The following is a 27,438-nucleotide window of genomic DNA, read 5'->3' on the forward strand; positions in this document are numbered from 1 at the left end:
AAGTGTGTCTGAGATCCAACCTGCAATCAATGGCTATTCTCTCTGTTTTGGAATACTTTGTTAAACACTCTCCTTTGTGGTTCCAGAAATGCCTTGCAATGGAACGGTTGACAGGACCTAGTCCTTCTCTTGTGGCCTACACGGTGCACTCTTCAAATTCAAAGTTGGCATAGATGAACTAATTGGAAATTCAGAAGCTCATGGTCAGACCCTTGCCCCACCTTGCCATTGATTGTGGTCAGTTGAAGCCATTAAGTCACTTTGCCAAGAAGAAAATAGAATACTGAGGCTGAATCTGAATCTTCTTATCATCAACATCTTTATTAAAATTGCTTTCAGATTGCAGAAGAGAGAAATTCAATAGGATATCGTTGTATTCATCAAATACGCCAACCAACATTACTGCTGTTTTGAAAGTAAAGCCAGCATCTGCTTCCTAAGCATTATTCCTTGTGAGGGAAACAAGAGAAAATACATAATGTATTTGGAGAGGGGAAAGGCCTGCATATCCATTAAGGAAATACAAGGGGTTTTATATTTAACTCTTTAGAAAATATGCACACACCATTACACAATAATCACTTGAAATGTTATGTTTTTGGTTACTGTTTTCCTCATGCGTTTCCAAAAAAAAAAAACCCCGCAGCCCAGTGTTACTTGGTACTAAGAACCTCCTTTTGCAAATCAGTTTGTCATCAGGTCACACTTTGCTATTTAGTTATTTTTAGCCTCCTCATTACACCTGGCAATCTTTGCAGTTAAAGTACTGCCATCTGGAGTTGTTAATGACATGCTGATAGAAGTGTAATCACTGGATAACTTTGCTCAGCTTTTCTCCAGGGCATAGAAATTGCGATACACATTTAATTTATGTTATATTGCACTCGTTGCTGGTTGCGCTTATAGTACAAGCACAGTAATCGCCACATTTGGCACTTCGTTCCAGTGCACAGCCAATTGCATTGACTATATATCAACAGGAAGCACAGAGCACATCATCAAAATGTTACTGCAGATGAAAGAAAATAGCCATTCAAAGGGGTGGGTGGGACTGTATTTACTTTTTCTTGGGGTTTAATAAGATTTGTACACCAGAATGCATTTCTGTTTATCTTTCATCTCTGCGAAAACCTCAATTGTGTCTCTTTAACCCGTAGAAGGTAAATTTTAGTGGCATTGTCTGAATTGCCTCTGTGATAGCACAGAATGAATTTTCTATTGTGCTTTGAGGCACAGCAATTTATATATCAGGACAGTGAGCTCCACTTTTCAGCAAGGAATTGTTTTGCCTAGGCAGTGGAAATACTGAGCAGTAATTTAAGTATCTTGATGTTTACTTGCTGAAACATTTTAGCAGGTAACAATCAAGATCATGTTCTTATTCACAACAAATGGATTCCACCTCCCCCCCTCCAAGTGCCATTATCTGAGTGCCAAAGGAGGACTAGAGAAATAGGCCAGTAGTTGAAAAGGGGATTCTTGAAAACTGTCTTGTGCCTGATGTGCTTTCAGCAAGAGAGCCCATTTCTTTGCTTTTAATTTGTTGATGATGACAGTCAAGGCCAACAAGATATCCCCCCCCCCACACACACACCATTTTGAGACATCTGCTTTATGTGATGTCCATGCTTTGGGGGCAATCGTCATAGTTATGGTAACCATCAATATCCATGCTATGTTCTGCTGTAATATCCTGGAAACTCCTGCTGATTTTCAAACAATTTGATTTTGTTTGTTTTTGAGGTGTGCAATCACAAACTCTGAAATAACACATAACACACCTGAGAGCTCCAGGGGCATTCAATGAGGGAGTGGGGCAGAGGGGAGAGCAGTGCACTGCATTCAGAGTGGGTGAGAGCACTGGACTGACTCTTCCACACCACTCTCCTCGCCTCTCCCACTATCCCTCTAAGTAAGCACAGTGATGCAACTTATGGGAGGCTAGGTGCACTCCTTTGATGGGCCAAACTCCAAACAACTAGCCATAAATTTAACATGCATACCATATATATGCTATAGAATATCTGCCATATATACTAGGGGTGTGCATGTGTCCCAACTTTTGCCTTGTGTCTGTATTTATGCATTGTTTTTAAAAATTCTGCTGTTTCTGAGTTACACTGGGTGGTAGGATAAAGATTGGACCATGGCTTTGGAGATTGTGTGTGTGTGTGTGTGTGTGTGTGTGAGAGAGAGAGAGAGAGAGAGAGAGAGAGAGAGAGAGAGAGAGAGAGAGAGAGAGAGAGAGAGAGAGAGAGAGGAGAGAGCGCCTGCCGGGGGGGGGGAATCAGAACTAGACCCCACTTTGCCCATAAAAGGAGCCTTTCCTGGAACCCTCTTCTGACTTGGGGAGAGAATTAGCATTGTGCTAAGACTCAGGTGGCGCTGTGGGTTAAACCACTGAGCCTAGGGCTGGCTGATCAGAAGGTCAGTGGTTCGAATCCCTGTGACGGGGCAAGCTCCCGTTGCTTGGTCCCAGCTCCTGCCAACCTAGCAGTTCGAAAGCACCTCAAAATGCAAGTAGATAAATAGGAACCACTACAGCGGGAAGGTAAACAGCGTTTCCATGTGCTGCTCTGGTTTGCCAGAAGTGGCTTTGTCATGCTGGCCACATGACCTGGAAGCTGTACGCTGGCTCCCTCGGCCAATAATGCGAGATGAGCGCGCAACCCCAGAGTCGGTCACAACTGGACCTAATGGTCAGGGGTCCCTTTACCTTTACCTAAGACTCAGGAGAGGGTGAAAGATACCTGAATCACTCCAGTTGCAGGTAGGTAGCCGCGTTGGTCTGCCGTAGTTGAAACAAAATAAAAAAATTCCTTCCAGTAGCACCTTAGCGATCAACTAAGTTTGTCATTGATATGAGCTTTTGTGTTCATGCATACTTCTTCAGAATCACTGAATCACTCCAGTTCACCTCATTATTCATTTCCCACACAGAGCTGATCCATATCCTAAGTTTGCCATATGCCACCATCTATTTCAATTGTTTTGAGTCTATGCTATACATATTTTGATCTTGGGGACTTTTTCATTGAAAGGAAAATGGGAATTAAAAAGAGATCTGCATTTATTTTGTGGGATTGTATTTGATATAAGGTTCACCTTCCCCCTAGATCAAATTTAAATAGCTGTGCCACTGAAAGTTTTAAATGTCATTGTTTTTCCTGGATATCTGAGTTTGTACTGAAATAATGTAATTCAGTTTTACATATACCGCAAAGTATTTGCCTGCAGTTCCTTATCTGTGAACTGCCTAGAAAATCACCAGCATGTCCATTTCTTTATTTGCAGGAGAACATAAGAATATCCTCAAGGTTTAAAATAAGATATAGAACAGGGGAAAAATAAACAGTGGTTCAACTGTTTAGCAATTTTACAAACAATATAACTTCTGGGCACTGCTTTCTGGACTGTGCTACAAAAACACATATGGTGAACTCTCACGAAAAAAATTATTTTGAGACAAAATGGCTAAGTAACCTAATAGCTAAGTAAGATCCTGAATTTCTGTCTTAAGAGGTCCTACTATATGTACCTTGACCACTTCCACTTGTACAATGGGGCTTCCTTCTCTCACCTTGTGCCCCCCACCCCCACTACAATTTGCTCTGGGAGTAGTTGGAGAACCCCAGAAGAGCACATGAGGGAGGAGAGGGAGATCATTCAATTTGGCAAGCTAAATGTTAGTTTTAGCACCATGTTTAATTCCATACCTTGACTAATGTGGAGAGGGTCCCTTTTCTCTGCTTCAGGTAGCAAAATGTTCTCAGGCCCTGGCCACCATAAGAACTCTGGTTGGCAGGAATGTGGGAGAGGACCTTTTCTGTGGCAGTACCCTAGTTATGGAATTCCCTCCCTAGAGAGGTTACAGTGACCTCTCTTGACCTTTAGCCAGGCAGCCTAAAGATGCCCATTCTACTTGGCTTTTACTGAGTTTTAATTTGACATTGAAGTTTTAAACTCTGCACTTCTTGGTTTAAATTTCTTTGTTCCAAATCTGCTGCTAGGCCCATTTCACTTGATTACCTATTTTGACAGGAGACTCATTCTTGTCCATAGAGAAAGAAAGCCTTCACAGTAACACCATTCTCCCTTGTTCCTTGGCATGTGGTTCTCAGGTGAGATGTATCTATTGGGAAGTGGCCATGGGGCCAGGCAACATGAAAGCCAATTGTCAATCTTTTGCCACCGAGTCCACAAAAATCTACACTTATTCTGTATAGATGTAGACTGCAAAACCAACATCTAAAATTCTCCCTTCCCTCGAGTAGCTTCCTCCCAAGTGGTCCTTTTTGTTTTCTATGTCCTATTTCACCAAGCTTCCCTGGCTACATTATTGTCCATAATTTGTCCTGAATCTTAATAAATAAATTGTATATACTTTGGTGAAGCACACAGGGACAGTGGCTCCCATATCTCATTTGTCTCAGCCTGGTGACAACAAGTCTCACTAAAAGAAGAAGAGCCTTTTTGGAATTTCTTCTTCTGTTTCTCATGCAAAACAGCAGGAGAGTGTGTCTTTGCATTCTTCCAGATAGCTAATATTTCCCCTGTGGCTTATATTAGAATGGATTTTAGAATTAAAAGCCTGTGATGGTCAGCAGGACTTAGCAGAAATTGGATCCCTACAGTAAATCCATTGGGAGTTCTGAAGTATAATAGTCTATAACCAGGCACGAGTTATAATGAGAGTCATCTATTTCTGACATTGTTTGCTGTTCCATTTGAGCTTTCATAGAGAGAATGGTGAAGGCAGAAGGGGCTGCAGCTGAGAGGAACATAAATGATTTAGCGCTCAGGGTGTGAGTTATGAAGACACACTTAGCCTGGAGGTTACAGTACATACTGCAGTTCAGAAAAACTGAGGAGAAGAGTGCAGCTCATAAAGGAATGAAATATAATGAAAAGAGGTGACAGACTGATACCTGTTGGTGCCACAAAATAACAATTGCTTCTCAGGCAGAAGGTGACACCATGAAATTGACATGTGCATTAAAAGACAAATCAATACCTGCTATCCAAACAAAGTTCATAAGTCATAGACAAGAAGAAAACACTGACTCAGCAAAATGCTACCCATTTGAGCAAGAAGAATAATCCATTTTAAAAAGAATGGACTAGTTGACCCTTTGGGTCCCTTCCAACTCAAGCATCCTATGAGTTTGATCTACCTACCATTCCTCCACATTGAAAGCTAGCTTGCCCAGAAGAAGATTACATTAGAATATTTCAGTCTCATGAGCCTTTACCTGCAGTCTAAAATGGTACAATGCAGAAAAGAGTGAGAACTAAACAGAGTCCCAAGAGGGAAGTCGTAAACTGGTGTGCCCCTGGATTAGGTCTGAGAACAGGAAATGTTGGTAAGATTAGAAACAAGAAATGTAAGAAACAGGACCATTCAGGGCTGGTTCCATCGCTAGCCAGAGTAAGGCCACAAGCTCAGGAAGCAGATGCTGTAGGCAGAAATGGCAGCCCCCAACCCTTTCCTCCTCAGACAACTTGCCCTTTCCCTACAGCCTGTTCTACACCCCTAACCTAGCCTCCTTCCCTCAAGTGAGGTGAGGATACAATCCCATTTGCAGTGTCAAAATAACATCCAACTGCTAGTTCAACTGGCTTCTGTATGTTGAATGGTGGGAGGAGATAGCGGGAAGGAGGTGGGGAGGTGGCAAGGAGGTTGGTGCGCTGTAAACACAGCAGCACCAGATTGGCTCTGCTGCTGCATCTGCACTGCCACCTCTCTTTGCCACCTTGCTTGTCCCCTTGTCCTTCCAAATAAGCAGTGACTTAATTGACAGAAGATCAAGTAAGCAGCGCTGGCTTGCCACACCACCCGAAATTTTCTACATGGTCTCGCTATGACTCCCAGGGTTTCAGGAATGAGTCATCTCACACAGTAAGATAGTAAGTAACTCAGTGGAGATGCAAGCGATGTGTCTACCGAAAGTGCTTTCTCATCAACTGAGTCTGGAATGTAGTGGAGTGGGCTAGGCATGAGGGCAATGGGCACAGTCCATACATGGAAGGACAGTGAGGAGACGTTTTCCTAGTCTAACATAATTTACTAAAGTCATGTTTCTATAACAGGCTTCCTTGATGTTTTGCATCCAATTAATTTGGCAGGGGAAACAATACACTTCAATCAAAGCTTCTAAAATTACTACACTGTGCTCAGAGGGAACCGTTCTCAATTTACAAAAGGACTAACAAAAACCCTTGCAATTATCAGTTGGGGGCAGGGTTGACAATATGATGGCAACAAATCTTCTGATTGTATATGCAGCATAATCCTATTTTTCAGGGCAGAGGGGTTAATTGAAGAAACAATTAACTGTATTGCTGCCTGATTCAGAAAGTAAATGTATGCTTGTTCAAGGATTTTATTTTGACTTAGAAGGTGAAGCCCTGGGATTTCACGATTTGAATGGTGTATGGATTGAGAAAAATCCCCCATCCTCGGGTTCTTGATTGCTTTTAAACAGAGCTTTTAATTAGACTTCTTGTTAAGGCACACAATCAGATAGCTCGTTGTTTTGAATTTGTTTACATAAACCTCTGGCACATTATTTATTTTCTACGGATCTTTGTGAGTGAAAAGAGAGGAGTGTCACTTACAGCAGAAAAGGGCTCATCTGACAGGCACTGCAGATTTTTCTTTTGCATAGTCGCTCCCTCCCCATCCCACCTCCAGCTAAGAATCAGACATCTTTGCCGTAGACTGGATATAACAGTACAGTGAAATGCTACACGTTAACCTACACCTTCTCATCCACACATGGGGAAGGGTCTTAACTCACTAGCAGAGCATCTGATTTGCATGCATAAGGCCCCTAGGGCTGGGCAAGGCTCCTGTCTGAAACCCTGGAGAGGTCCTGCCAGTCAGTGTAAACAATACTAAGGTAGACAGTCTGACTCAGTATAACCCTGAATTATGTATCTGAAATTGCTTAACAATAAAGGATACTCTCATGTCAGGGCAGGTTCAGAAAGGCAACTTATTTTCATGGTATGTGGGTAATAAATTTATTCCTATCTGGATGTGCCAGACAGACTGCCAATGACAACATCTCTGAATAGCTCAGTTGGTTAGAGCATGGTGGTGATGATGCCAAGGTTGCAGGTTTGATCCCTGTATGGGACAGCTGCAAAGTCCTGCGTTGCAGGGGGTTGGACTAGATGATCCTCAGGGTCCCTTCCAATTCTACAATTCTATGATTCTATGGAGTTCAGAGCTGGGAGACTTGTGGCCTCCAAATGATCCTGGACTACAGCTCCCATCACCCTGACCTTTGACCATGGTGGCTGGGACTCCTGAGAGGTGGAGTCCACCAATAGCTTGAGGTCCACAGTTTCCCCATCTCTGATGAAGTAGAAAGGTCTTCGCAGATAACTGCAAGCACCACAACCCTTTCCACAAAAAGGCATGTTTGGTTGCAAACCAGGAGTTTGTGCAGGCTGTGCTGCACTTTCATGTTTAGAAATCCGCTCTGTGTTTTTTGAGTAGTTGTACAATACCAGACCCAGATGGTGCTGTGGGTTAAACCACAGAGTCTAGGGCTTGCTGATCAGAAGGTTGGCGGTTCGAATCCCTGCAACGGGGTGAGCTCCTGTTGCTCGGTCCCAGCTCCTGCCAACCTAGCAGTTCAAAAGCACATCAAAGTGCAAGTACTGTAGATAAATAGGGAGCGCTTCGGCGGGAAGGTAAACGGTCTTTCCGTGCGCTGCTCTGGTTCGCCAGAAGCAGCTTTGTCATGCTGGCCACAAGACCCGGAAGCTGTCTGCGGACAAACGCTGGCTCCCTCGGCCTATAGAGCGAGATGAGTGCCGCAACCCCAGAGTCGGACACGACTGGACCTGATGGTCAGGGACCCCCTTACCTTTACAGTACCAGAATCATACCATAGTAGTTCCCACACGCCATAGCTCTGACATATGGAGATCTGGGCTGGTTCCAAACCAGATTAGACTTACCCATGTTTCACCCAAGCCCTATTTGGCCATTTCCCCTCACATGATTCCAGTCAGAAAAACAGAGCTGCATTTGTTTTCCCCTTCCCATCTAACATGCTCCAAATCGTGTGAGAGGAAGAGTGGCAAGGGGTGGTCCTTGGTCCTGCCCCCTCTGTCGTGTTCCCAGCAGTCGGACCCTGCATCCACCCACATATTAGTCCTGAACTTCTGATGCAATGAAAGAAAGAAATTCCTGTTGGAAGTATAACTTTTAAGGAACCTATGCTGAAAATGTGACATTTTTGCTATCTTGCACTGAAACAACAGTGACAGCACAACAGGCTTAATTTAAAGTCGATGTCACAATAACCCAGCCTTTTTAGTTACCATGAAAGATGAAGCTATAAATAAGTCTAGTATTATTTCAATGCATCCCTTGCAAAAACTCCAAAAGCAACTGGTGGGTGAGGAAACGGCTCTAGAGGAGAATGAAAGATTACTTTTGTGACTTTCCGTCAACCCGCTATAAAGCTATCCTGATGAATAGAGTCAGAAATAGAGAGGAACAACATTTCACTACCATCTACCCTTCTGCGATAAGCCAGCCTCACTGGCATAGGTCAAAACCAAGGGTACTCGCCAAGATGCAAATGTAGATAAGATGCCATTTATTACACAAGGATGGTGCCAATTGAGAAAACAACAATTACAACAACAACACCTGATAAGAAGCACTTTTAGCAGGAAACTCTGAGCATTGCAATGGTTGCAGACAGAAATCTCTAAGGTCTTTCAAAATGAACTGATGAAGCTGCGTTCTTGCTGTTGAGGCTGATAGCACACTTATTTTTTATGTAAATGTCACAGTTGAATTAAGTGGTGCTCTGCATACAATATATTAGTTTAAAACAGCCATACGTGAGAGCCCAGCGTACCTCAGACAATGAGGAGTATAGGCACACTTCTCAAAAGTGGATGCAAATTAAACTGCCCCTACGGAGTCAGGTGAATCAAGACACACAATACAAAATGTGCCAGATATGGCTAACACACGGGTGTCAAACACAAGGCCCGGGGGCCAAATCCGGCCCGCCAGACCTCATCATGTGGCCCGCCGAGCGCCCCAGCCAGCGGGACCCAGCAGTGGGACCTTGCTGCTGAAGCGCCGCGCCAACAAAGCGCCGACAAACAGCTGGGGCCGGGGAAATGCTTTTTGCCCCTGGGTCCCTTCGCGCTATTTTCTGGCGCTGAATCAAGGCGGCGACCCCCCCCCTTCCCTTTCTTTCTTCCTCTCTCTCGTTCTTATTCTTTCTTTCCCTCTCCTTCCTTCCTTCTTTATCTCTGTCTTCTCTCCCTCTTTCTTTTTCTTTCCTTCTTTATTCCTTCTTTCCTACTCTTCTTTCTCTCACCTCTTTCCTTCCTCTCTCCCTCCTGCTCCCTCTTTTCTTTCTTTCTTTCTTTCTTTCTTTCTTTCTTCCTTACTTCCTTCCTTTCTTCCTTCCGTCCTTCCCAACTTTCTTCCTCTCCCTCATTCTTATTCTTTCTTTCCCTCTACTTCCTTCCTTCTTTCTCCCTTTCCGTCTTCTCTCCCTCTTTCTTTTTCTTTCCTTCTTTATTCTCTTATTTCCTACTCTTCTTTCTCTCCCCTCTTTCCTTCCTTCCTTCCTCTCTCCCTCTCACTCCCTCTTTTCTTCCTTCCTTCCTTCCTTCCTTCCTTCCTTCCTTCCTTCCTTCCTTTCTTCCTCCCTCCCTCCCTCTCCCTCTCCCTCTCCCTCTCCTCAGAAACATAGGATGCTGCTTTATACTTCTGGCCCTTAAACCTTGGAGCCAGGAGAGCAGCTTCAGTGAGTCAACCTCAGAGGGTGGTGGCTCACTGGCAGAACATCTGTCCTGGATGCAGAAGGACCCCAGCATCTCCAGGTACTAGTAGCTCTGCAAAGGTCCTGCATGAAACCCTAGCGAGCCTCCACCACCCAGTGCAGTTACCCAAAATCATTTTTCAATAAATTGTACAATAATTGTCCATTTGAATATCTACTTGCCATTATTCTGACTATGTTTCTGCTTTCAGAGCTAGTTATTACTTACATTATTACAAAAAAGTAATAATTGAATGCAGTGACAATAATTTATGATAATAAAGAGTGGACACATACAGATACAACCGGCCCTTTGAGGGTGACCAAACTGCTGATGCGGCCCCCGATGAATTTGAGTTTGACACCCCTGGGCTAACATGTGGGCCAACATCCAAGTTCTGGCTTAAAAAACAACAGCAGGTGTAGGGACTTGGAAACTCACCCACAAATACATACTGTACAATCATTGCTAAGCAATGTCTCTGGTGCCCCATGCCATTTCCCACCAATATCCACTCTATATGACTTAAATCCAGACTAGGTTAGTTGAACTTGGGTCCCACAGACATTAATGAGACATGTTAGTTACGGTATCACTTGAGTTCCAAGCTAACCTAAGTTACACAAGCATTGTCCTGTATATTCATAAAATAACCCAGTGCTTTTCTACCTTTCTGCTTTTAGAGACTCCTTCTACTGCACAGACTCATATTTGGTTAATTTTAAACAAGGAAGTGGCGTAGAAATAATAAAACAAAAAATAAATGATCAAACATTTCAGAATGGAGTTTTAGTTCAGATCTTAGCATAGGTGGTGTATCAGTCCTACTTGCAGGGTCTTATTATTGCTCATAGTGACCTAGACCAGTGATGGCGAACCTATGACACACGTGTCAGACATGACACGCAGAGCCCTCACTGCTGGCACGCGCCCCATCGGCCCATTCGCGCTGTTGTTGTCCCCCCCCCCCAATTTGTTCTTCCGCTCCTCCTACAGCTTGTCTCCACTGTTAAAACCCGGATCCTTTTTTGTTATTGTTGTTGTTGCTGGTAGCCAGAGATTAGTTATTTTAACCCTTTCTGTGCTGTTTTTTTCTGGCGCTTTGGCAGACTATGTCGGTGATGCGTGTTAGTTCCAGCGAAAGTATTATTTGTCATTTCTCTCTCCCCCCCCCCCAAAAAAGTGCAGCAGCTTTGGGGCATCCCCCCCAAAAAGCAAAGCAACTTTTGCACACACACCCAAAAAAACCTCCAAAACTTTGGTCAGCAGCTCCCCCCCCCAAAAAAAAGCTCAACAACTCTGGGCACTTTGTGATAATTAAGTTTTTTTGGGTTTATTAAATACTGTTATATATTACAATTATACATTTTTGTTATTTAAACTATAAATATCGCGAAATTTTTATTTTCCCCCTGAAGTGACACACCACCCGAGTTATGCTAGGTTTTTTGGCGAATTTTGACACACCAAGCTCAAAAGGTTGCCCATCACTGACCTAGACCATACCTTAAGCAACTTGTGCATTACAAGGGGAGATTATTGAGGGAAGCAGTAGTAGTTGTTGTTGTTTAGTCATTTACCATAGTCGTGTCCGACTCTTTGTGACCCCATGGACCAGAGCACACCAGGCACTCATGTCTTCCACTGCCTCCCGCAGTTTGGTCAGACTCATGTTGGTAGCTTCGAGAACACTGTCCAACCATCTCGTCCTCTGTCGTCCCCTTCTCCTAGTGCCCTCAATCTTTCCCAACATCAGGGTCTTTTCCAGGGAGTCTTCTCTCCTCATGCGGTGGCCAAAGTATTGGAGCCTCAGCTTCAGGATCTGTCCTTCCAGTGAGCACTCAGGGCTGATTTCCTTCAGAATGGATAGGTTTGATCTTCTTGCAGTCCATGGGTCTCTCAAGAGTCTCCTCCAGCACCATAATTCAAAGTAGTAGGCTACTTCTTTTCCAGAAAACTTGTCAGCCATGACTGATCTTCTCATTGAGGAACCTCTTGATAAAGTCAGGGAGATGAGCAAATAGTAAATAAGCATTATGCCATTCTGACATACAACATATATTTCAATGCTATGTAGAGGAAACGTATTTATTTTTCAGTGGGGTCTATTTTGGTTTCAGTGAGAGAACTGCTTTTCTCATAGTGCTGTAAATTAACTGCAGCACTTCAACTGCTTCTAGAGTTTCAACATTTGCCATTAATGCAGGCTTGCTGCAGTATTAATACAGCAGAAGGTGGCAGCATGCTGCATTTACTGAAATGCTATTTAGAGAAAACAGACATCGCACATGCATCCATACACTTAAAACAGCACTAAACTTAACACCATGTGGATGCCTGTAAGGCAAGATATATTCCACAGGCTGGGAAAGCTAGTTTAATTTGCATGTCCCTGTTTAAGCATCTAAGTTCTGGTAAATTCTATTTGCAGTTCCTAACAAAATAACATTTTGAGTCAAGAGGTGATGATTAAGACTGAGCTTTATTAGACCACAATGGAGTGGACGTTTAAGGAGGACTTCTACAAATCCTCTACAAATATGAAAGCCACTCAGATATTACAGTGATATTCCACAAAACTGTAGAAATCAGTTATTGCTTCTTCTTCTTTTTTTAATAGAACAGAACATTGGTCCTGAGAGTTCCATGAAAGTCAGAAAATTGTTGTAGTCTTCAAGTCAAACACTCTAGTGATGAAGCTATATCCTCTTAAAACCTCAGCTATCTATGATTAGATACTTCAGTCACAAGGAAAGAAAACGTAAGGATAAAACAGTGAATGGTGTTGTATTCCAATGCCAAGAAGAGAACAAGGTTTTGTAATCAGCTAGACTATCCCTTGAACTAAATTCTTCTTATCAGCGAGTAAGGCCCACTGAACTCAGCAGAATTTACTTTTGAATAGGCATGCTTAGGACAGTGCTGTAAATTTAGTATTAGTAAATTTAGTATTGTAAAAGTGATATAATTGTCCCCCCACTTTCTCTTTCTTCTACTTATCTCTTTAAAATTCTGTTAGCATCCAGGAAAAATATTCCTGTGATAAATGTAAACAACTGTGTTCCCTTCAGGCTATACCTCTGTTATTTTCTTGAAAGAGGATTTTATTTTTTATTTGCTAGAAGCCAACAAAGGTCACAGATTGACTGATAATGGGAAATACTGTAATCCCAGCACTGATTATATTTGAACGTTTTGTGTTTAATAGCTATCGTTTTAAAATTAGCATTCCAAACTAATTTTGCCTGTAAAATGGATGAAGCATTTAAGAATAAGCCTTGATCAATGATAGAAACATATATGAGCTCTGTAACTTTTAGATTCATTTGGCTGAAATCCTATACCCAATTACCTGGGAGTAAGCCCCATTGGACCCAATAGGACTTACTTCAGAAGTGACACCTGTAAGTTTGTACTGTTAATAAAGAATTCCCAAAATGCAATTCAGGAACAGTAGGTTTGTGTTCACTATTTACCAGTGGGTTATCAGATTGTATTCAATAGGGGTTGAGTGCATAAGATTCCATTGGTGAAACTGTTTTGGAAACTGTTTTGGAAAAATCGCAGGAGGGGATTGCAACAATTAGGAAGCTGTTTAAAGCACATTATACTTTCCCTAAGGTAGCATATGAGAGACTTTGCTCCCCAAAGAGTCTACAGTGGTACCTCTACTTACGAATAACTCTACTTACGAATGTTTCTACTTACGAATGGAGCTCTGTCCGCCATCTTGGATGCGGTTTAGATAGGGTTGCTTAGACTTACAAATTTTTTCTCCCAATGCATTCCTATGGGATTCTACTTACAATTTTTTTTTTGACTTACGAATGTGTATTCGGAACGCATTAAATTCATAAGTAGAGGTACCACTGTACTTGCACCAGCTTATATCTACCATGAGGTTTGCCTAAGGTCACCCAAGCAAGGTTTTGTAACAAGTCCATCACTTTTGCTATTCCTCTGCATAGGCTACATACTTTTACAAAACCAATGGAAACTGTTAGCTTTTCCCAATAACTGGGAAGGCTTTTGAGCTGAACTGTTTCAGAATAGTGTTTATCTTAGGACAAGCAGGTGGTTGATGGCATCTGGAGGAGAAAGCCATTTCTCACCTCCACAGAGCAGATCTCAGTGCCGATACTCTGCTGTTCCTATAAATAAATTTCTCCCTTTGAGAGAAGAGAGGATATCAGTCAAGATCAGCTGCACAAATCCAAGATTTGAATTCCCTCATCTCTTTTGGTTTCAGTGCAAAACTGCTCTGGAGATTTTGCTGTAAATGGAACTTAGGCTTCTTATCAAAGAAAGCCAAACACCAGCTTTAAGTGAATCCTAGGAGCTGAAGAAGTGTATCTGAAGAAGTGTGCATGCACACGAAAGCTCATACCAAAATAAAAACTTAGTTGGTCTTTAAGGTGCTACTGAAGGAATTTTTTTATTTTGCTTCGACTCAGACCAACACGGCTACCTACCTGTAACTAGGAGCTTGGTTAACTAGTTTTACAACCGGGCCATGTTAAGGAGGAGAGGGTGGAGTTGGGCAAAGGACTTGCCTCTTCTCAATGGAATCTCACAAAAGTCACCACTGTAGCCACACACCTTGCTCTGGGCTGGTACCTGGGGTTCCAGCTGGTATTGCTCAAGGAACCAGATTTGGTCCAAGAACTTCTAGCTGATGATCCCTGCTGTAGGATGTAATTGTTATTATGCTGCCTCTAATCAAACACCTTTTAACTTCATAACATAATGTGCCAATAATTCAGATCTCCTTGATTAAGCAAGGCATCAGATAAGAGGTCTTTAAACACTGCATTTATTAACTCCATGGATATGTTGAGATTTAAAACTGCAGTTCTTATTGAACAGTACAACCATTTCAGGAAGGAGAGTTTTTGTAGCACTAAATCTTTATGATAAATACAGTACCTAACAGACCTAATAATTGCAGACTGTACTAATTACCTTAAGGAGATACACTCCAATAATATACTGAGTAGACAACAAGTCTTCCAGCTTTAGGCCTCTGCTCATTAAGTCAAATTAGTATGATGAATGGAGAAGGTTATTTGGTTACGTCCACAGTTGACAGAGCTTGTTTATCACAAAGGGGGGTAGAGTTTAGCAGAAAAATAAAGAATAACTAAGAATTATGTTCCAGCCATATTCAAGCAAAGTGAGCAAAACTGTATACAAGGCATAATTTCACTTCCAGTTACAACTGGGATCTCCCAAGGGTCTTCCATCACAACAAATCATGAATTAGGATTTCTGCTTGTCTATAAGAAAATGTGAAAGTATGCTCTGTAAGGCGCCCAGATCTGAAGAGATTTAGAGTGAAGCTGAAACATATAGTCATTGTGTGTAAAGTCACCCTTGATATTAAAAGCCTTTGACTGTCTCTCTGGTGATTTGGTAGTACTTGTAGAACAGTGTTCAGAGAAAGTACTTGGAACATGTTAAGAACTCTTGAAGCACTGATTTTATTTACCAAGCCCCTTGATTAAGAACACAGACTGAAAAACATGATTGAGGACATCTCAGTGAAACAAAACCCTTCTTCTTCTTAACTTTCCCTACATGTTCTTCTCTTTTCATATTCCCAGTCCTCCATTACACCTACAGTCTGCTTTCTACAAAGAATTAGACCCTCCAAGGATGGACAGGGTAGATATTATTTTCGCATACAGGCCTGAATCTGAAGAGTTTTGGAGTGAAACTGAAATACAAGAATTCAGAAGAAAAGATGCTATTGTCCTGGCTCCCACCCAACCACAGGTGGAAGGGCACTTACCTAGAAGCAAGCAGCATACCTTTATTCAGGTAAGTTATGGTACAGGCTCAGCAGCAAACACAGCACTCAGGAGAAACAATTAAGGAGTGAAGTGCCGAACTGGATGGAAGTGCCAAAGAGATCCCTACAAGTTTCCTTGCTCTTCCTGTCAAAGTTTTAAAGACAAAGTGTGATATTCTCACTCATGAGACGCTCTGGCCTTGTAGGAATATTAATATTGCAAGCTCATAATCCATCAGGGCAGGTGGGCCTGCTCACATCTGTGAAGGAACGACATGGTTTTTGGCAACAAGCTTGCACTCTCCTGAGAGTTGTTAGGAGACCCTAATTCCCTTCGCAGAGCTACAATTCCCAAAGTGATTTAACATGTAGGACTTGTCCACCCATGAGGCAAGTTGAGGTGACTGCCTCAGACAGCAGAATATACAGGAGCAGCAGGTCCCAGTGTAGATCTGTATTCCCCCCTTGTTCCTGATGTAGATCTTCACTCACCCCTTCTTACCTGGTGGGGAGGGGTGCCATTTTGTGGTTCCCCTCAGGTGTCAAAATGTCTTGGACTAGCCCTGTTAACACACAATCCACTCTTCCCGGAGACCTCTGGAAACTGAAGTTCTGTGAGGGGAACAGGGGCCAACTGTCAGCACTCCTAACTACAGTCCCCAGGATTCTTTGAGGGAAGCCATGGTTATTTAAATTATAATGATACTGCTTTAAATGTTTAGTACAGATGGGGTATCAGAACCAGAAGCTATGGGTTTTTCAGGTACTGATTTTAAATGGAGAAATAAGCAAGCCAATGTAATCTTTTCAAGACTAGATTTACTCAGGAGCATCTGCTGTCATAGGTCAGAGATGTGTGGGCCCAGTGGCATAGCCATTCTGGTCCTCTCACCAGTGCATTCACAAAGCCTTCTTCTTGTCATTACCTCAACCCTGCCAGGCAGGGCTATTGCCATGATCCTCCTCACTAACCAAATAATTCCCATATTTATGGAATGGAGCACAATATTACTATTGTGTTATGCACATTTACTATGGCACTTACAGTCCAATCCTATAAATGTTCACTCACAGGCAAGGCATTGTCCCTGATTGGTGGGCAACATCATTTTTATGCCCTTTCTGTATTGTCTGGTTATTGGTTTAATTATCTTCTCTCCCCTCAGGCCGCACATCAGATACGGGTGCCATTCTGCCAGTGTAGCAACAGTACCTCTCCTGTCCTGGCATGATGTGAGCATAGGATTACACAGAAAAGTGCATAGCCTTTTCATATATCCACAGGCCTAACAGTTCACATTATTATGAGCATTGTTATAAGCTCATATTTAAACAATGATTCCCCACCCCAGCGCAATGGGGAATTTGACTGCTAGCAAGAGGTTATCATCCCTTTACATCAAAAGAGAAAGGTAATTTATTCTTGTCAGTTGCCTTCAAGTAGCATGTCATTAAAATTATACCTTTATTGCACACATTCATTTACATGACATCTTAAGTCATATCCATCTGTCAGATGAAACAGATAAAAGAACTAGCTGTCCTTCAAAAAGGCCCCCCCCTTTTTTACTATTCATAAAGTTCTGTCAAAAATCTTTTTTATTATGAGCATGTCCAACCTATCAATGGAGTGGCCACCCCCCCACCCCCAACAATTTCTTTTTTAACAGACTTGTCAAAAATGAAAGCCTCATATGAGGGGAAGGTCTGGACTAGGATTAACAGCCAAAGAAGACCAGCATAGCGGCAAGCACAAGCACTCCCTTTAATATCCCCAAGGATGGCTTCAGGTAGAATTTGTGTGTGTGATGCATTCCATAAGAGTTTGGAATCTCAGTAGCAAGCCATTTTATCTTCAGAAGCTAGAAATGAAAGCAGCATGATTCTCAGTGCCCAGAGAACTTGTTCATTTGTGAGGTGCCTACCAAGTATAAATAGTTTTTTACAATTACAATCCAAACTATATGAGGACAAGCAGAGCCCTAGGGCAGTTTGGTGTGTCCCAATAAGTAGGTCATGAAAGCCTGTGAAGGTGGGCTGTGGGCACTTTGTGCAGTAGCAGCTGGTGTTGTGGGGTGAAGCCACGAACCTACTCTCTCAATACTGGCATCACTACAGGACTGGCTCCATTGGCATGTTTATACAGCCTTGGCCTTGCCACCACCCCACCCTGTGCATCTAGATAAGCAAAATACATACATTTTTACACACACTTCCCCCCAATATATGCAGTTTTCTGCAAGTGTTTTGGTTGGAAAACTGCAAAATTCACAGCACTGGACATTTTGAAGGATAACCCTTTTTCAGTTCATATATTGATTTGGAAGATATAAATTAGGTGTGCATTGAGAAGTGTGACCTGAACTGCATTTTTCCCTCATCCCTAGTCGTCACTCCTCTAGAGACTTGTCACAACTCTCTATCACACACCGTATGCACCTGAGGTGCCCACTCTGCCCAACTGTACAGCTGCCCCTGGAGAACCAGCTCTCCTGCCCATGGATATTCCCTTACAAGTTCTTAGAAGTGGCCCCAGCCCTCAATATTCCCATTAGTTCAGGAGATATGGGACTGGACCATCTGTTTCAAGAGATGGCTTCTGCTTGTGCCCTAGGAATTACTATTCTGGGCAAACTAGTAGTCCATTTGATTCAACGTTTTGTCTATCAAGCATTGCCTTAGAAAAGGTTCCCACAACTGAGTTTTCTCATTAGATGTCCTCTTACGTTACAGCAGCCTAAGAGGCCAACAAAGCATATTACAATGCAGCCTCTTAGAAGTCCTGCATGTTTCCTCCGGATATTGCAATGGTGCTGATTTGCCTGCAGTCATTCAGGAGAATGGTGGAAATTCCAGTAACCTAAGAGAATACACTATTACTGATATTATTTCCTGTAAGGGTTGATGATTCATTAGCTGCAAAAGTTCCTTAATCTCACAAATGGCTAAATAGCCTTAAGAACATGTCCCCATGCCAAGGATCAACTTTATCAGGACAGCACAACTTCAACTTAATGCTTCATTTCTATCTTTACTGCAATCTTAAGCAGATGCCAGCTTATTCTAGCCACCTTCTGTACAGTAAGAGCAGACTTCTATTTAGCCAAGAATTTATCAGCCAGACAGAGAGCATTTGATTTACATTGCTCTAGAGGTAAGATGAGTATGGGTTGGAGGGAATGTTTGTCTCTATTAGTTTCCTTACTTAGTATGATCAAGCAAAGTTGCAACCAACCTGCCTGCTTCCAGGCAGAAGCAAGGAGGATTTTGCTTTTTGAGAGAGGGGGTGCAAAGTGGGGGCATAGTCCAGCCAAAGTCAAGCACTTAAAAGTTCTTGGGAGAGTTGAGCAGCCCCATTTCTCTCTTTTAATGCAGAGTTGCTTGTCTACACAATTTATCCTACAAGCCAGTCAGCTCTGCTCAGTATTCTGCTGTAAACTGGAACTGAATCCTATGTGCTAAGGCTTAGTCTGCTGCAAAATGTTATACGTGTGTGTGTGTGTGTGTGTGTGTGTGTGTGTGTGTGTGTGTAACAGAATCCTAAGTATGGGGATCAGGAAATATCACAAAGAGAATCAGAAGGGGCAAAGTGTGTTTATTTCAAATATGATGTTATGGTTGTTAAAAAAAGAAAAGACTGGTAAGATGGGAAACTATGGGTGGCATCTTAGACTGTGTACACCTTGTAAGAACCTGTATAATGCCAAAAATAATTTAATTGACCTATGGAAACATTACATTGCACACTTTGCAATATGCTGATTGCAAATAATTGCGGTCTATCCTTTCCTTACCATTTCCTTCTGTTTTCTGTGCTTTTCCAACCCTTTGTTTGTTTATTTTTGCCTTTATCTATTTCTGACTTTTACTCAGATGTATTTATGTTCAGATTGAAACTGAATTAAGAGATTAGAGAAGAATGGGATGGGTGCCAGCAACTCTCCCCCCTCTTCCCCTCCTGCCAAAAATGTTGAACAATTTCCATGATACTTTGTTCAATATTATTTTATTTTCTGGAGCTATGTACTTTCTTTTGTCTATACTACAGAACACATGTAGCCATACAGGTATTTAAACCAGTGGTTTTCAATTGGTGTGCCATGGCACCCTGGAATGCCTTGAATGATCATCAGGGGTGCAATGGGCAACACTGGCCTCTTTCTTTCCCTCCCTCCTCTGTTGCACTCTCATGTTTCTGCCTCTCCACGGCTTGCACAGCTGTTTATTGCAGCAGCCCTGGCTAGAAGCTCTGCAGGTGAATGGTGCCTCTGGGAGGCACCTGTCTTTGGGGTGTGGGTGGGCAGCTCAGAGACCATCAGCAGCTGCCCAGAGGACTCTCAAGGAGAAGAAAGAGAAGAGAGGAGGCTGAGGGAATACTCCACAAGGGAGGGTGTCCAAAAAAGGGTGTGAGGCTGCCAGCTCTGCAGGAAAGGGGTGACATTTACCCCACCGGGTTGCCACAGAAAGAATGTAGCTGGATAAGGGAGCTGTGGATTCAAAAAGGTTGAAAACCTCTGATTTAAACCACTGTTGCCCATCAGTAGTACTACCCCACTGCAGCAAATCTGCCTGCTCTAAGTATTCCTCATTCCATCTGTTCTTTATCCTATTGACATTGAAAAGGCAATTATGCAAGAGCAGTGAATGTATAACAGTGGCTTCTTTAATCACGTTGAAGGATCCTAAGTGGGAAGAAAAACAATTGCTGTCCTTTTTCTAACATATGCAGCATTGAAAGTATTTGGTGTTGAAGCCTTGAACATTTTCAGAGATATTTTAAGGTGTGGTATAGATTTCTGTTGTTGTTGTTGTTGTTTTTATAAAAAATGGACATTTTTGAATTATGTTGCTCAAAGTTAGTTTTGTCTCAATTTAAGCGGCTCCGCATAATCATAACAAATCTTATTGGAAGGCCTATATGTAGAAACACAAAAGGGGTTGCGTTTAAGTCATCTTCATAAATGTCTTGCCTAAGCAGTATTTATCATGCACTCCAACTTTATACAATGCTGATAAAATGACTTATGGTAGCTTTAAATCTGGTCAGGTTGGGCTGCACTTTGCAAGCTGCTGGTAGTGCAGAACACACGCTTGAAATTGTCTGGAATAGAGATATAAGTGGCACTTTTATGTACCATTGGCACTAGAAGGTGAAATATTTTTGCCTTACTAACCACAACAGGGAATGTTTATCTGAGGGCCAAATTAAAATAAACACTGAGCTACATATAACTCTGGTTTCCTCAGGTCACTAACACCCCTTTACAAGATGCAGTTGCAATCTGCCTGAGAAGACTTGGGGAAAAGAAAAAAGGAGTGGGGTTTCAAACCTTTCCCCCTTTACTGGCTTTCTGCATAAAATTGCCCCTAGCTGTTTTTCCTCTATGGGGGAAAAAGATACAAATACCTAGTTTTGTGTTGTTTAAAAAATGAGGGGGGAAATGTGCACAGCCTTGTTTGCATTTCAATATATATTCACACGTAAGTCCCACTGAATTCCCTGTGGAACACCCTCCCATCAGATGTCAATGAGATAAAGAACTACACAACTTTTAGAAGACATCTGAGGGCAACCTTGTATTGGGAAGTATTTAATGTTTGACGTTTTATTATGCTCTTATTATGTGTTGGAAGCTGCCGAGTATAAAAGTATTATTAGTATCATTATTAGGGGTTACTGCTGCATAGATAGGCAGCAAATGGTATTCATAAGAAACCACACATCGACCATTGACTGGCAGAAAAAAGAGGCAATGAAGATGTTGCTAATTCCAGTTGGATTTGGTTTTATAAGGACAGCTTTGCTGTTGTTCCCAGTAGATGTAAGCAGATTTATTGAATTTATTAAGCAGGGATGGACAGAGCAGTCTATTTTTGCTCCATGTCAATTTCCCAAACTATTCATTCAGATGTCCATTCTGTCCTGTCTTCCCACTAATTGGCAGCATTTTTGAAGGGGAAAAAAACCTTAGTGTATGCATTTCTTAACATATTTTCCCCTAAAATGCATTTTTTTCCTCCACATACATGTTTGTGTTTGTTTTTGCCTCACAAAATTTGAGGAAGTGCTAAATCTAAAGAGATAATTCAGTTCTGATCCAGGTATAAGTCAGTTCACGTAAAACGGACAACCAAGTGAAACTCTCCTCCATCCCTAATAATAATAATAATAATAATAATAATAATAATAATAATAAGGAGCAACACTTGATAGGCATCACATCAATATAACCTCATGTAAAACACTGGGTAGTCAATGAATGATTACATGTAAAGACTGTATAAGTCTATTCCATAAGAAACATACAGCTTCCACACTAATTTATTCAGCCCATTTATAGACCGCTTATAACCCACAGATCTCATAGTAGTTTACAATAAGGAAAATTCAGTCACATAATCAAAATACAGTAATGCGCAATAGCAAATGAATGACATTTTAAAAAATCCAAACACAGAAGGATTTTTCAAAGGTAACCACCAAAATGTTATCTATTCCTAGAGTTAAAAAAGAAGTAATTTTTTACCCTTTCCTCATGTGAAAGACTGTGGACTCTTCCTGATAAGCTATGCCTCATTCATTCACATTTTATGTGGGTCCAGACAGTTTTGCCACTACCCTTGTGTAATCAGCCTGTGTTTTGCCATTCCTAGTGATTATCCCACACTCTCCACTACTGTAGAAAATTCTAGTTTTAACAAAACAATTGAACAGTCCCAGAAAGTCCACAGATGTGGAATTTCTCATCACTATTCCCTTTTTAAAAAAGTTCCTTCTGCGATTCTTTCTACCTGATTAATTATTTCCTCATTCCACCAATGCTAATCTGATTGGTCCCAAATTATAGGAGAGAAGGAGGGGGGAGAGAGAGAGAGTGTGTGTGTGTTCAAGTCCTTTGGTTGCAAACACAAGAGGAATTTCCATTTCAGATCAGGCAAAAAAAAATAAATCAATTTATTTATTTATTTAATTTATTTATTTTAGCACAGAGAATGTTCACCCAAAGGGAAAGTCACTCTGCATAAGCTCCTTGACTATCTCATGTTGAGAAGTGAGCACAACTTCTGGAAATGATTTAATAGCCATGAAGGGCGAGGTGACATGAGAGAAGAGTCATAACCACGATAAAAATTGCACTAGCGCAGTTGCAATTCCAGATGCACCAAAAATGGAAAAGTAAAAATGAGACAGCATGAAGATCCCTCTGCCTGAAAGGGTGCGATATATTAATTGGTGATGGTACCCATGGCTTTACTCCTAAAGGCAGAAAATGCCACTAATGTTATTTCTGACCCCTTTGCCCTCTGATCCATGTACATGAAAACTGCCCACACTTCCTCTATTTTGAGTACCATTTATATACAATTTGCTACAAAAATATGATTCACAATTAGCAAGCAACTTGATGTCAAGTGAAACCAATGATACATCTACTAGCTCTATGTTGTTTACATAGACAGGCAAGCATTGCTGAGACAGAAGCCTCTCTCTTCCAACCCTGTCTAGGGATACCAGGTATTAACATGAGGACCTCTTGTATGCAAAGCATGTGCTAGAGCACTGAACTACAACTCCTTCAGCCAGTTAAGCACGTTCAGGACACATTTCAACAGGAGAGATTTAAATAGGTGCTTTGCTGCCCAATCCTAATGCAGTGCTAGGCATGCCTCACTGATTTCAATGGCCTAAACATGCTTAGCTCGACAATGTGTTGGGTTGTAACTCTCCCACTGAAAGCATATTAATGGAACTTCAAAACAGCAATACATTTCCTAAAGTGGCAATAATCTAAAAAACTACATGAGATGAGGCATTAGATGTACCAGTACTTTCAGAGAATCAATCTCTGGAGAACATGGGCTTTAATTGCTTAACTTGAGCCTTAATTTCCTTGCAAACCAGCAAATTTTTACAAAATGAGAATATTAAATCCTAATGGTGATCATTTTAATTGAACTGATAGTTATAATTTCCTCCCCTTTGTAATCTGCTTAATTGGATTCCTAGTTAAGAAGCTGGAATATTGTGTGGCTGTTATTGTAGAATAGGGTTATCTTACCCCTAGATTTGCCATTGGTCATGCTGAACTGGCACGAACCCCATTATCTTTTCCATCTTGTGTAGATTTTAAGCAATGATTGGAAGAAAGGTGGTTTTTTTCTTTAAATGGGCCATAATGATCCATAGCTCTGGGTCTGTGTAACTTGGCTAATTGTAAAGGCTAATTGCCCATTAACCTCTACAATATAGCACTGGCATTCTGCCATTTATTATTATTATTTTAGTAACTGGTCTCTCATAGTATACTAAAATGGAACCATACAGGAAAGGAGTCATCTACAAAGGCCAACAATGTTATTGTAGTGATTAGCATGTCAGAGTAATGCCGAGTAGATCCAGATTCAAATCCCCTGCTCAGCCCAAAATGACCCTGAAGTCTCTCTCTTGACTTCCTAGGCTATGCTGAAGCTGTTTCTGAGGCCATAGTTAATGCTTGCGTCACTCTACATTTTTTCCTGGTTTCTAATCCGCACAAAGGGTGGGGATAATTCTTGGGCAGCTGAAGAAACGGATCCTGCTGCAGAAATCATGATGGGTCTTTGATCTCCCTGGAACCCTCCACCTCTGCCTGGCAGTAGCATCACTGCTGTGCTTTCTTTAGTACAGTACATACCTCTTTAGTTTGTTCCTGATGCTGCTAGTATTTTCATTTTTGCAATAGATTTCATTCCTCCTGCTCAGGTACCCATAAAAATGTCATAACCTGCAAGAGCTGACATCAGTTGGCACTAACACATTCTACAGTGTTTTCCATGACAGCTTAGGCAATGAACATTTTTGAGCATCTGTACACTGCCATGGTGTGAAATGAAAGTTGCACAATACGGTCTCCAGAAAGTACAGTAACTCTTATCCAGTGTATGGTGCGTACTCCACATTGCCCTCCCCTTTACTGATAGTCCTGGTTGGGAATTTTTCTACACAAAACCCTTGTAGTGCTACCGTAGTAATGTTGAAGCTGGACCACAATGACTTCATCAGTCATCGTTACATTGCGACCCTTTTGCCCGTTTCTGTAAGTCATCGCCTTTATTATTTATTCATTCATTTCTGAAGCACTCTTTAACCTAAGGGTTCCTAGGGAGGTATGCAATATGCAAGATAAAATACAACATATGAGCAAAAAGCATTAAATATCATTAAAACATTACCAATGACCATGGTTAAAAAAAGAAACCAATAGAACTCACCAGCAACAGACCCACAGCTCTCAGCTTATCAGTCTCCAAAACCTGAAGAAGAAGGGACATCTTCAGTTTGTTTATTTTTATTCATTTGCAAAAAATTCCTGCTGGTTGTTGAACTGGTCATAGCCTTTCAAATTTTCCTCAATTCAGAAAAAATTCAGGAGTAATCAATTCAGAAAAAATTCAGGAGAAAACAAATTCTTATAGGACCCCAAAACTCACAACACTGTTGAATGACTAATCAGTTTAATCAAACGATCTGCTCGTATATTCTGTGTGGCATGTTTTGCTGGACAAATGGCAAATACTGTATCTCCATCACTCTCTTAGACATACTATAAACAAAACATTTAAGATATTTGGTTACAGGAAAAACTCATAAAAGAACACATGCTTGTGTGTGAATATCAAAATAAAGGAGGACCTTTGCTGGATTCAAGCTATTCATATGAATCATTTTTGATGGATAACAACTCTCGGTTACAAATTCAATTCGGCTCTGTACTGAAGAAATATCAACTCTGCTTGATTATAGTGGCATGCACTTGTCCCCTTGGAACGACAATAACTAGTGGAAAGGGTGACATAGAATTCAAGAATTTATTACCAGCTTTGTATCCCAAATGGCTCTGTGGGCCAACTAAGAGCAGGGAGCTTACTGTTGATCTGAAATATAGATAACTGAAAAGTGTTTAGACTTGGTACACTTGCTCATGGATGAACCATAAAATGGATGGTGATAGAGGGACAGGGATATTAAATCACTATGGATAAGACTCCCTAAAGTAGTAGATATCCCAGATTTATTTTTACAGTGCAAATTGAAGGATACCACGCCTGATCCCGTTTCACCCCAATCAGCAGTATATTTTGGGATCTTCTCACTGCAATAACCTTTGGAATATTAAAAATATTCATGTCCAATGAATTTGCATAGGTACATGATAGGTTGCTGGTGCTGCAACATTTGTGATCATATGTTCTAAACTAAGATGCAGTAACTATGAGTTTCTCGTGAAAAAATGACTGGATTCTCAACAACTTTTTTCAAAAACAGACATCACCATTTGAAAACAGAAATAGACAACACACATTGATTTGTTTGTTTTTTAAAATGAAACATCTTTGGGCACAGTGACATTTTGCTCTCTGAATGGGCAGTCCCAATGATCCTGAGCAGAAGCACCATTTTCTCAAGATAATTGAAGGGGCCAACATGACATCCTGACATCGCATGCGTGTGGCATTACGTGTAGCTGGGCACAGAGCAGAATGCCCTCTGAACATTGAGGGGGGCAGCCACCTCAAAAAATAGATTGGGTGAAACTGCCTCATCCTGCTTTAAAATTAGTACCAGCATAGAACTACCATCTTCCCAGCCCTCATTTCATGATCACACCTTAGCCCGTTCCCCACCCCCAATTCTGCTGATGGTCCAAAACTAGCCAACTTCTCATTTTCCATGTCTTAATAGGACAGACCCACATCTTGCCTCCATGTCCTATCTAAAACTGCAACCTTGAGTCATGTCTTGTCAGGTACCCAGTTTCCCACTGGCCTTTACCTTTTCCCCTGAGCATTGGTGATGCTATAGATATCAGCTCTGTGATGCTGGTCAGATATCAGTAATTTTCCATTGTCAGCTTATGCCCTCATCCAGGCAACTGATCCACAGTGTCTGCCTTTCAGAAAACTTTTCTATTTCTTCTCCTTCCCATTTAATTCAGTTAAATCCATCAGCAATTCTATTTAAATGTAAAACATTTTAAGCAACCTTATAATAATAAGACAACCTGAACCTTTCAGCTCATAATACTATTCAGTAGTAGTAAATTTAAAAGCCTTACATTCTCCCTTGGTAACTGGCAGTGACTAACAGCTTGGGCAAAACACATCAGCTGAGCAGCTCCACCCTCACCACACTCCCGGCTGCTACCGGCAACAGGTCCCTTATGTCTGCAGTAGATTTGTATATCACTCCTCTGGGCTCAGTTGTGGACATTGTTAATATTGGATCAAAACTGAGATAGGATTTGTCTCATTCATGTATGATAACAGTCATTTTCTTACTTTTTGCATAATGCATTTTGCTGATGCATTATGTAAAAGGAAACCTCCTGGGTGCCTCTTCGCCTTTACCACTTAAAGCCTTGAGTCTGAGAAATTTCTGACCAAAAACAATTGGATAGTAAAACTGACGATTGAAAAGGAGCTTCTAGATCTGATTATATTGGAGCTTAAATCCCTGGCAGAATCTTATCAGCATCCAGGTCTGTCTCAGAGCTAATTACGTACAATTAATACTTTCACTGTATATTTTTGGACACTGGGATAATTTGTGGAAATAGTCCCATGCTGGGAATTCATAACATGGAGTGCAGTCCTTAGCTATAATTTTTGAGTGTCTGTCTTACTTCAAGCTTTGACATACCACAACAGATGTCCTGTTTGTTTTTGTTTTTTTGTTTAAGGTGGCTTAAAATGTATTGCATGGATTCCATTTCAAATCTGAGAGTACTGTTGGAAAGATGGAGGAGAACGGTAAATGTTATTAAAGGTAAAGGTACCCGTGACCATTAGGTCCA

At 41.4% G+C, this 27,438-nt stretch overlaps 1 long non-coding RNA gene across 1 annotated transcript in view; it reads right to left on the minus strand.

The window, feature by feature from the left end:
* Positions 1–27,438, minus strand: part of LOC148685914 (uncharacterized) — a 170,435-nt gene that overhangs the window by 75,529 nt on the left and 67,468 nt on the right. Inside the window, exon 2 of the long non-coding RNA XR_015949769.1 lies at positions 24,857–24,898. This is a non-coding gene — a long non-coding RNA (uncharacterized LOC148685914). The remainder of the gene's footprint in view (positions 1–24,856; positions 24,899–27,438) is intronic.

Source organism: Zootoca vivipara, chromosome 4 (assembly GCF_965207765.1).
Source record: "Zootoca vivipara chromosome 4, rZooViv2.hap1.1, whole genome shotgun sequence".
Classification (NCBI taxonomy): Eukaryota; Metazoa; Chordata; class Lepidosauria; order Squamata; family Lacertidae; genus Zootoca; species Zootoca vivipara.